The sequence below is a fragment of the Hypanus sabinus genome, chromosome 11 (assembly GCF_030144855.1).
Source record: "Hypanus sabinus isolate sHypSab1 chromosome 11, sHypSab1.hap1, whole genome shotgun sequence".
Classification (NCBI taxonomy): Eukaryota; Metazoa; Chordata; class Chondrichthyes; order Myliobatiformes; family Dasyatidae; genus Hypanus; species Hypanus sabinus.
The window spans coordinates 70,682,123-70,694,439 of NC_082716.1; the positions used below are offsets into that span (position 1 = coordinate 70,682,123).

The 12,317-nt window shown below is 38.2% G+C and overlaps 1 long non-coding RNA gene across 1 annotated transcript in view; it reads left to right on the top strand.

The window, feature by feature from the left end:
- LOC132401607 (uncharacterized) overlaps positions 1-12,317 on the top strand; it is a 58,926-nt gene that overhangs the window by 8,855 nt on the left and 37,754 nt on the right. Inside the window, exon 2 of the long non-coding RNA XR_009514631.1 lies at positions 4,614-4,696. This is a non-coding gene — a long non-coding RNA (uncharacterized LOC132401607). The remainder of the gene's footprint in view (positions 1-4,613; positions 4,697-12,317) is intronic.

Below are 12,317 nucleotides of genomic sequence, written 5' to 3' on the forward strand. Positions count from 1 at the left end.
CAGCTGCAGCAAGTGATCAGGAAGGCAACTGGTACATTGACCTTAATTACTGGAGATTTTGATTACAAAAGACTTCTTATTGCAATTATCTGCATCTGGAGAATTGTGTACAGTTTGATCTCCTTAGAAAGGATGTGCCTTGATTAGTGTGACTGCAGTGATCTGGTTTTGGAATAGTGAGTCTTTATAAGAAGGGATAGAGTACACTAGGTCCATATTCCCCAGCATTTAGAAAAATTGAATGAAGATTAAAACTTTAAAAGTTCAAGACGGAGACAAGGATTATATTCTGGTGTAGAGGTGGTGTGTCCTTAACATTTTTTTACTCTGGAGGTTTAAGGAGGCTTTGCTTGATCTTTCAAAGCAGAGTGGTAGATCTCTGGACATTTAGGGAATGGGAGATATGGAGATGGTTCAACAAGGATCTCAAGTGATGGAACAGCTTGGAGAGCCAAGTGACCTAGTCCTGAATCTAGTTCTTATTATATTACATTGGCTAAACGAATCATTGTTTCAAATGCTAATCTGAACATCTTCGTGAATTGGACAAAGAGTTAGGGAGCAGAATGAAAGAAAAATTGTCAAAGTTTAGAAATACGATGGCATATAAACAGCCATTTCAGCCCTGTGATACTAGTACTTTACGACAGTCTGCCTCATTCTACATGCAGAGAAGTCAGGAAATAATTAGAAATATTTCATATCCTAATCTGGGTACCTGACTCGTGAGAAATGCTTGACTTCAAGGTGCGGTTTCTGTAGAACAAGGGTACTCTCACAAATATGCAGTCTGTGGATAGAAAAGCTACAATTTTGCTTTGAGCTACATACTTGGGGAACAGGAGAACCAAGCAACCTTTGAGCATTGTGGCACATGCTCAGCTACCTTTAGAACTTGAAGAGACAATACACTTGCTTAAGTCCTTCGTGATCCCGTGCTTTCAACATGGATATTGCTTTGTAATCAGTGGGGTTTTAAGTGCTGAATTCTATTTTAGCTGAAGTATTTAATGAAACAAAGTATCTGATACATCTGTATATTTAGTCTGGGATTAGTTTTTTTAAGGTCCATATGATTTCCTTGATTAGTGCCTATCTTGTAGGTTAAGAAGTTTTTAAAATCTGCTTTATGTTTAGTTTGATTGACTAATTGGAGTGCTTACTACCCTTGACCATGACTGTTAATGTATTGTATAATTGGATTGAAGTGGTTAAATGTATCATCAATTTGCTTTGTAATATGTTTAGTGACACTTCGAACAATACTATATAGAGTGAAATTTGCCGATAACCTAGTAAACACTGAACTGGATGGCTAAAATATTTAGATCTGATTTACCCCGTACCATCTTGAAGATTAATAAACCTGATCGGCAGGTATTTCCTGAACTATTGACTCTGTAGACAGCTTGTACGTTTATTTATTGAGATACAACACAGAATAGGCCCTTCTGGTCCTTCGAGCTGTGCCCGGCCAGCAATCCCCTGATTTAATCCTACTCTTATCAGGGGACAATTTACAATGACCAGTTGGCCTACCAACTGGTATGTCTTTGGACTGTGGGGGCGTGGGGGGGGGAAGAGATGGAGCACCTGGGGGAAACCCATGCGGTCACAGGGAAAACATACAAACTCCTTACAGGCAGCAGTAGGAGGTTTAGCAAGACAATTCCCATAATGTTTATGATTTTTATTGATGACTGTTCTGTAAGGGGCATTAAATGGGCCTTCACAGATATAACCTATGGCTGATTATCACTAACTACAATGAATGTAAATGCTTAAGAGGCATTCAGGTTTTAGAATAGGGGAATTTGAAAGTGAGCGTGTGTGTATGGATATAAGCTTTTTTTTTGAGTTTATCTTGACCAGAATCTGCCATAGTTCTCTAAATTCAATACAATCCAGATTAATGTTAACTTAAACTCGCTCAGCTAAAAGCTGGTTAATACATATGCTAATTCTACCAATTGAAACATAAATGTCAAACTTCAGGAAGGGAAGTCAAGGGAACACACAACAGATCCTGATTGAGGAGTCAGAAGTGGAAAGGGTGATCAGTCTCCAGTACCTGGGTGTCAACTTCTCTGTAATATCTATCCTGGGCCCAACTTTCAAAATTTGAGGAGAATTGGTATGTCACCAATGACATTTGCAAATTTCTAAAGATGTACCGTGGTGAGCACTCTAACTGGTTGCATCCCCATCTGGTATGGAGGAGCTACTGGGCAGGATTGGAAAAACCTGGAGAAAATTATAAACCCATCCAGCTCCATCATGGGTACTAGCCTCCCCAGCAACCAGGACGCCTTCAAAAGGCGATGCCTCAAAAAGGCATCATCAGCATTAAGGAACACCATCACCCTGGACATGCCCTCTTTTCATTGCTACCGTCCATGAGGAGGTAAAGGAGCCTGAAGTCACACACTCAACATTTCAGGAACAGCTTCTTCCCCTCGGCTATCAGATTTCTGAATGGACATTGAAATAGCGTTCATGGGTTTGGTATTATTATTTTATTATTTATTATTATTATTATTTTCCCTCTAGTGATATTCTGATTCTGCTCTCATTTGAATAGATTTCTATTGAAGGTATTATGTAAATTTACATTATTGGTCATTGTAGTTGTGATGATCAATCATTGGTTATATCTGCGAAGGCCCATTTACTTCTATTAGTTATCAATATAATCATGTGCTCATTGACAGGATAATACCAGTTTAACAAATAGCATTTACCTGCTAAAGGTTACAGTTGGTAGCTTAATGTTCTGGGCTGAGAGAATACTCTTGTATTTCTTTGCTTTAGCACAAAAGGAAATCTTCTCTATCTGCTTATACTTTATTGGCTGAGAAAACTTTCTTCCTCAGTGTCCTTTTATGCACAAGTTCATTCGATCCTCTTCGCAAACTTAAACTGTGCTTTATAATTTTGCTTCTAACTATAGATGAGACAGTATCAAGTAACTGATGCAGTAAAGACTAGCTTGTAGTAAATTTGCTTTGAACCCGATTGAAATACTGTTGCACTTACTCAGTGTGGAAGTTGTCTGTAAGAAGGCATCCACTGGATGAAAACACCAGTTCTTAATTTGTGCCGTTCCGCCAGCAAAATGGAATCCTCTTGATCATATTACTTACTTTTTATGATGGGTCTATCATTGGCCTTGAGAGCACAGCTTTCTGTTTTGAGTTGGTCTTTTGTGAAGTTCATTGCTGGAGTAAAATTATCTTGGGTTCTGAAATTAACCGAAGAATCTGATTTTGGCTCTGGAATGTGTGCAGTGAGTGTTTGAATCAATCACAGATCAGTTTGATTGTCTCAGTCATTATTAGCACACTGCTTGGATTCGAGTAGGTTCAAAACTGGGTTTGTAAACAACCATATACTTGTTTTCGGAAAGTGCTTTGCAGAAACCATGAATTGCTTGTATCTCTCGTGGCTGGTCAGAAGGTAGCAATGAAGTACATTATTGCAGAGTAGTAGACAAGGATCTCTTTGGGGGAAACAAAGTTATCCCAAATATCTGAAGCCATGTTCTTCAGTTATTGAAGTAAATAATTTTCTAACTTGCTGTACTGAGGATCTTTGGCTCCATTCCTACTGGCGGAATATGGGGAAAATGGCCTCTCGCTCTTTTGCTCGATCACATTGGCTGATAGTTCATTGTTATCTCCAAACCAAGTCGGCCTGAAGCAGAGGCACTGGAAGGCTGGAAGCATCTCTTTACCATGCAGTTTTGGCTTGTGATACAAAGGAGGAGGGAGTGAGATAAAGAAAGACTAACTTAAAAGCTTTAGCACCGAAGGCTTAGAACGAAATGAGGCCTGCAGTTTGTGGGGTTTGTAGCTGGACACGTAGCAGGCAAAACCAGACTGGTGTTTGTTATCCTGCACTTATTCCTGTAACTTAACTGCGAATGACTTTTTAATTCTTTTCCCAGGTTTCCAGATGGTTTTGATGCTCTTAATTAAATTACACAGAAGATGCCATTTCTGGATCAGTAATCTCATTATTGCTCCTATCTAAACAGATGAGGGGTTTCTGCAAATTATGATTCAGGGGTGACAGCATCAGTTCCCCTTCGCTCGCCCCTCCAAAGAGTGCTGAGTTGGCTGGAATCTTCAGGGTTGAGAGAGCCTTGCAAATGATTGCTTGTCCCCTCCTCCACCTTCTCTGCAATACTGAGCTCCTGTCAAGACATGCCTGAGAGCTAACAGTGAGACAAAAGCAAATAGACTGAATTTTTCCATGAATATGAGTGTACTGTTACTATTAAAATCCCACAGGAAGGAGGGAAGCTGGATGTATTTTGTTTTTGAACTACAGTGGCTGCTGAGAATTAAATTGAAACCACTTAGCTCTTTTGTTCAGGCTGAACATAAGGCTGGGTCAATTTTTTTGGGGGGTCTTTGCAAGAGTAACTAGCACATGCCTCCTTTTGGAATTTTATTTGCTCTATGGTTATAATGCAAATATGAAGTTTGATTCTTGATTCAAAGCTTACTGAGCACAAAATGTATATGTGTAACATTTGAGATAACATTTGAATTACAGCATGTTCTTGTATTAAGGAATTGTGTGTTCTGACACTAGTTTTTGTTCTCTAGGCTGCTTGAATCTCTGCCTTTGGATGAGCAGTCTAGCAAAAGAGGGACGTGACTGAAGGCATTTCTGGCTGATCTACGCTGAGGTAAGGGAGGTACATTGCCATGTGTTCTTGCCTTGAAGGCACAGACACAGATTAGTCCATTAAACTGGAAAAATCATAATGACTGGAGCCACACTATTATTCTGAATCAAGTCATAAGCCGGTGCGCCACTGGAAGTTAGAATATTTTGCTATACTTTACTTGCTGCACATGGGCTGTAATTGCTGTTTGTTGTGGCTTCAAACTGTCTGCCATCAAACAGGTGCTGAGAAACACGGATGCCTCAATAAAAAGGACTCTTAGAGGAGGTAAAAATAACCCACTGCATGGACTCCTGTTCTTCCTATGTCTCAGAATGCCTAGCTGAAGCTTTTTGATCGTGCTCTTCTCACAAACACAAGCTTCAGAGTAGTTATTAAATATTTTGTTAATAAACATGCTATGTATAAGCTACACGCTCTATTGATAAATCTTTATAATTCTTTCTGTTCTGCTTTTCAACACCCACTTTTACCCCCCTCCCTTGAAAGTTGTTTTATTTTTTCTCCCTGCTGTCCCTAGGCTTTCTTTTAGGTCTGCCTTTCCCTACAGAGTCCACACTGCGTAGTTTGAAGGGGTCGGCATGAATCAGCCTGCTAAAGTGGTCAGATGGACATAAGCTAGAAGATCATAGTTGCAGAAAATAAGAGGCTCGGCCAGTCTGAAAGCTGTCATTTTAATGGCCTGTCTGTGGTTGCTACAACTGTGAGAAATGGTGCCTAACCTGATTTCTGGGAACTGGGAATTAAGAAGCCTAGTGAACAAATCCTATTTTTAAAAGAAGCAAGAAGTGTTTTTGTTTTACAAGCTTCACGCCCTCCAGCTGCTTTACATCCTGTCTCTGCTCATTCACTAGGAGATTCCATTCTCTGGCTTCTCTTGCAAATTTTTTTTGTCCATCTTTCTTATGTAGCAGTAATTCGCAGCTTTGACCACTGTTCAGTGTTGGGAGTTTCCCTTTCTTTGCGAACAAATGGGATGTTTTTCAACATGAAAGGAGGAGGATATGGAGATGTCCACTTCACAATGACATGCCTCCCCTAGGTCCAGATTCCTAAAGCATGTTCAAATAACTTTCCTTCCAGTACCAGTTTTTGCAGGAACACTGCCCAGTGTTAATCTGTGCTCTACCTACAGCTCTTTGCTGATTGTAAATTGTTTCCAAGTGGGTTTTCAATGTTATCTGAACCCACTCCTCTCCATTGTTCACAGAATACAAACCAAGATGATGCATGCTTCATATTCAAAATGTGTTCCGTTTGTTCCTTTCTGTCAAGTATTTCTGCCTTTTAAATTTCTGATAACTTTGGGTGTCATTCTTCCATTTTCTAAAAACCGTTAAGATTGACTTTCTAGCTGCTTTGGAGGTACTTAATGTGATTGGCTGTGGGCGAGAATAAATGTGTTTTTTGTGTCTCTGGGAATAATATAAACAGTGGATTGTTCGGCAAATGTAGCTTTAAATAGGGGGATTGTATGTCTGGTGTGTGCACCATTCTTCTGAATTTCAGTTAACGTTAATTCATTGACTAACGTCCTTCCTGATCCTTGGTACCAAGGATGAGTGCAAATCTGGCGCCAAGTGGATCAATTGTGAGCTAATCCAAATCTAGTAGGTTTGATTAAACTGGGATAAAATTCAGCTTTGCCTGGTTCTGCCCTAGAGATGATTTGATTTATTCATCTCATTAAATACTAGACATTGTGAAAACTGGAGCAACATTGATTCAGATTTGGTATACATCTTGGGTTAGCGACTATTTAGTCATTTTAAAAGGATTGTATTCTTCAGAGCAGATTAGAATGAATCTCTAATCCAAATCTGGATCTTTGTCATGCACCTGTTCACATACTGTATATTTTAATTTTCTATAAGATGATACACAATTCTCAGTACCACTTGCAAGCAGTGAACAGAATCTGTTACTACAAATCTCTTTGTAGAAGAGATTGTAGAAGATTGAGAACCGTACCGAAGAGCTAGATGTGTAGAACAATGTAGAGAATGAACAAAGAGAATTCTTCAGAAGATTCCTCAGCGCAGGACAAAGCTGAGTAACAATTGACATTTAATAAAATGAAATTCAAGAGGAAATTGTCAGTGTTGAACCTGTTCAAGACAATTGTTAGACAGCAGTTTTAGGATTTCCACTGCCACTGTAATCTGTCATAATCCATCAAAAGCAACGCTTTGTCTATACTTTGACAAATTATCTCTTGGTACTCCTTGGCAGGAACCTGAAGTGCCTCACCTGATAAAGTGCAAAGTGTAGCTCCACTGTGATTTGTAGCTGCTTTGACACAATTTGCAACAATTCCTAATTTGCTCTTATTTATATTTTTTTCTGTATATCCACTTTCTTGGTACTTCCAGCTCTCAGTCAGGTGAACTGCAAATTGATATAGGCTAAATCATTAAAAAATAAATTATTTTCTGTTGGAAGAGACAGTTTGGTTGACCTTTTGCCATTTTTGATTTTTAAAAAATGTTTCAATTGCATCAACCAGCATTGCAGAAGATCATAACCCTTTTTTTTAAATCGTTGCACCACCTAATTCATAATGCCCTTGCAATCAATGGTGTGCTGGTGGCTTGTTTCCAGACTGCAGAGGAAAATGGTATTTTTGGATTGGACCTAATTTTGTCTCAAGTAAAGAGGAGTCAAAAGTATGCATTTATTTTGTTTTATCTAACTGCCAATTACAGTTTTTAAGAAATCTTGCCACAGACAAATGTATCTCAGTCTAATCCCTCTTTTAGTCAGCTTTACATCTGCTAAGTATGCCTAAAGTGAATAAACATGTGAGTTTTTTTATGTCTGAAAAATTATAGGGTGTGTGGAGTACAAGCTTCAATACCAGCCAACATAGGAGAACACGCTATCAGGGGTTTTAAAACAAAACTGATCCAAAGATGATGATTGTGTTCATCCAAGAATTTTTTAAAATCAATATTTTAACAGGCTAGTATTTAGCCTTGTGCATGCATTCAATACCAGAACATTGATGATACTGTTCTGGGACTATTTGAAGAAACTACCTTCTATTTGTGTTGACCGTGTTCCATATTCAAGGGGACGGATTCTTTCAGATGGAGCGGTAGCTGAGATCTGATCTGTTCAGTTGGGTGGAAATGAAAATTCCGTGCCACTATAACAAAGCACAACAGTGGAGTTATTCTTGCCACCCTGTGACTATTTACCCCTCATCCAACATCCTGTGGCATTGATTGCAATGATGTTTGTGGCATTTGGTAGTGCTTAAATGCCCCCTGCACTTCTGCATTTTGCAGTTGTAACTGCTTCCAAAACATTCTTAAGTACATCAAGACATCATGAGGTTGTGGAGGGGACTTTATAAATGTAAGATATTCTCAAAACCACAGGAAATGTGAAAGCATGCTGAATATTAAAAGTTTTTTAAAAAAAAAGATTGGTAGTCTGAAATGGTTTTTGCATATTTTATGGTGGATGAGGCTGCCACTGTGTTTATTTAGGAGAGGTCAGTGAACAAGCCTTTGTTCCCTGTTTAAGTATTCACAACAAACCTCCTGAATAGTGTCATAGACAGTAAAACTGTATTTTCACCAGGGATATTCAATCACATTTAAGCTAGCAAAGTACTTTCTGATGATTTTACTTAGTAAGTTGAGTCATCTAATGTATGAACAAGTACGGAAGGTAATGTCAGCTGGATTTGTCATTTAATTTGTCACGTTGTGCTAGTCATTTAGAGCTTTTTATTAAACAAATCTGTCCAATAAGTGGTAAGCATAAGTAGTTAACTGTATTGAACCTAGTGACACTGTTTTTGCATTCTTTCAATCCTGAGTCTTTCTGAACTCTTTCACCCCTACAGTGCTTACGAGATATGGATCTTTCACACTGCAGACAAAAGAACTAGTGTAGTGTTGTACAATGTTTAGCATAATGTAGCCTTTATGAAACAGGCTTTAATAGGGTAAAATGGGAATACTGCTGTAATTATTTCACTATGTTGTGGGTGAACTTTAAAATGTACAAAACAACAAATGTATATCATTCACCTGTGACCATTCGGTGAAAGATTTCACTCCTGGACTACTTAGCCTGTGAATATTTTCAGTCATTTTGAGTAAACTATTTGCCTTGTCTGATGAGATGAAAGCAACAAGATGAACATCTCATTAGTCTAATATGCTTCAGCAGTATATTTAACGTGTCAACAAAGATTTTTCAAATCATGGGAGGTGGGGGGGGGGTGATCAGTATCTTTTCTACACATTTCCCTGTGTGCTGCTAAAATCTAGCAGGACTTACCCAAGTTAACGATTCCTTAGTATGTTTTCTTAAAGATTCTTTTTTTTCTGCCAGTTCCAAATTAATGAAGAGTATTCAAAATGATTATTTGCAGGCAATGCAACTTAGGCAGCTTGAAACCTCTGGAGAGTGGATTTTGAAGAAGGGGAAAAATTCTGTTTAGACTTCCAGGCAGTCAGAGTGTGGTAATGCAAGCAAAATAAAAATGTTCAGGGAAACTAACCACATTTCTCAGCAGAAATAAACGTGACAGACAAAAGTACCATTTAATGCATGCAAATGGAAGTCTCCATCTTTCTTAAATGTTACAGCTCAATTTTTATTTTAATTAAATGCATATGTCAAGTAATTGGTTGTAGTAATGGTCACTCATTTATCTGACTGCTGGAGAAAACTGAATTATGAAATGAGATGTGATGGGCTGAATGGCCTAATTCTGCTCCTATATTTTATGATCTGGTGTTGAAAGATTGCAAATTTCTGGATGAGGTGAGTTAAAGTTGTTAACCTAACAGCTGATAGTTCATGAGACGTAATGTACCAACATTAAGAGGACAACTAAAAGTCATTTCATTCAAAGCTCAAGTGATTTGTTACTCTGGTATTAAGATTATTTCATATGAGAATGTTGCCAACCAGTCATCATAAAGATTTATTTAATCCAATATGCTTATTTAATCATTCTTTAGTCCTTCTATCAAAAGTCAGATGCAAGGATCTTTGCTGACAGAAAATTAGAAAGCTGTTCACATGGAATGCTGCAAAAGAGCATGTTTAATAGCAAATAAATGAGTTCAGAATACAGTTTCTGTAAGTACTTACTGAACACAGGACAGCCTATTGGCATCCATTACTGGCTCGCAATTGCAAGATTAAATTGCAGACAGGCTTGTAAGGTTGCCAGAAAATGCTTGTGTTCAGTGTACAGTAATTACCAACATTACCTCTAATAAATGTGCTATGATAACATCAGGATTCAACTAAGGTTTTAAATGATGTAATTCCACAGCCATTCTCAAAAATATCTAGGAGTAAGAAGCATTTGGGCAAGGAAGCGTGTAGTTTTATCTGAAAACCAGTTTAAACTTTTTACAGAATGTACCCTCTCTCTTTAAAGACATCAATAAGTCATCCAAAAGTAGTTTCATTCAAAACATCTGCACTGTTGGGATTTGAATGACTAAAGGTCAGCAAACCTTAATTAGAATTAAATACATAAAACTGATTGAACATCTTAAACTCAACTATTCTTTAGTTTAAGGTTATTATAACAATGTCATTATGAAAGACTACAATTAAATAAAAATTAAATAATTGCCCATGTAACGGAGCCTTTCATTCAAATTAAAGATATTAAATCAGGAAAGCACGTTACTACTTCAACTAATATTCCATTATTGTACTAAGAACACTTTTAGGTAAGCAAACCAAAGACTGACTATAAAGGACAATGAATCTACAGTGAAGTGGCTATGATCTAATGTCTGTGGGACTTAAGCCTAACCATATAAGACAGCAGAAAAAGCTGACTATTATTGCAGTCAGCAAGAATAAAATATTTGAAGATGGCTTTTATGCATCGCTTATTCATTCTGTAATACATGCAGGATGTTTGTTTTCATACAAGAATCTAAAGTGAGTGATGATGCATTAAGATAATGTTTTTTTTAAACTGCAAATGTTTTCCACAATGGCTCAGTAGCTGGAAAGACATTTTAATGAAGGAAGTTGGAGCCGGCCTGCCTCTGAATCAGAGGCAGCGTGCTGGATTCCAAATTCTGTGGACTCCCGAGCACAAAACAAGGAAGCCACGGTACAGTAAGGTAACAGAGCTGCATTATCGAGGATGAATTTATGTAGACTGGACTCTAAACCAGTGTCTCCATGCAGGAGTGAACAGCCCTATTTGTACCACCTCAGGTGCTTCTTAATCAACGGCAGCAAAAAAAAAAGTAACTTCGTTTTTTGTTGCTTGGTTTAGTTTACCTTCTATCTGCTGCATTTTGAGCTGCTACTCACTGTTGGTTTTGTACTCTAGGTTTCCTTACGGACTTTGGTTTTTAGTAGTGGAAAGCTGGAGATCTTTTAGGGCTGCTGATGTTAGGCAAGACGGTTTATTATGAAAGCAATTGACCCATTCTGAGTATAGCTGAGTTTGGAATTGAGGCACTGTTCCCTGCTATGGTGGGACACTCCTGAAGAACTGGACTGCCTGTTTCTTTTCTCATGATCTTAAAGTTGAAAAGAGTAGTGAAAAATTACAAGGTGCAAAGTAAAATAAAATACCTCTGATCGTCTGCAAGCAAAAATAACTCAAAATAACCGAACAAAATTTGTATGGTTGCTTTCATTTAACAGGGGAAGTCTGGTAAGTGGAATGATTGAACTTTCACCACTATGTAATTTTAAGTATAACTGGAAGAACAGATTTAGTTGACAAAGTGGTGCAGTGCTTATCTAAAATTAGAATGAAATGATTTGTGCCTATTTTATATCTTGGTTTGGTCAGTATAGTCTGAACTAATCAGGGAGATGTCACAGTGGAAATAATTTACTGAGAAAAGTAAAGAAAATGAGTGCATGTGATGTGCTTAGCTTAAAATAACTCTTCATTATCTGACAGACATAATTATTCAGTGGCAGAAGAGCAGAGTCTGACAACAGCAGTATCTATTTAATTTACTGTCAAGTCACAGGCACCAGTTTGATCAGACATCCAAGTGAAGCTGCAAGCTCTGTCATACCACCACCAGAGTCAAGTGTCCTTCTACCTTGCTCTCCTAATAATGGTATTTAAATTACAGACTTCTGGATGTTTCCCAGTCACAATAAAACCTCAACATATTCTCCAGTCTCTCATTACAGTCTGTCTGTGCTGCAACAACCCTCTCATCTTCTTTTCATGCTCCTCAGCTGCCTTGAACAAATAAAATATTCAAGGTGCCTTGGTGGAATGAGAACTTCTTTATCTCTTTGAGCTAGTATCGGAGCACTGTACATGTCTTTTTCCAATCAGGATTTTTATTTCCTTTGAAGAGATTTGCGGAATACATAAACTCAAAGCAGCTTCTTCAAGTTGCTGGTGTATTCCCTCTTCACGTTGCTGTATAATTACAGGGGCTTTAGCAGAGGCTGTTCCATTTCTAGCGGGGAGAACCACTCAATCTCTATTGCCGGCATTGTCTATTGGCATACAATTTCTGCTGTACTGTGTGCTTGCCTCGAGCAAGAGTGGGTGAATTCCACTTCCATATCAGATCACATCCTACCCATAAATGGATATCAGTTCCTGTCTCTGGCTCCAGTCAAGGGTGTGCCTCTTGTC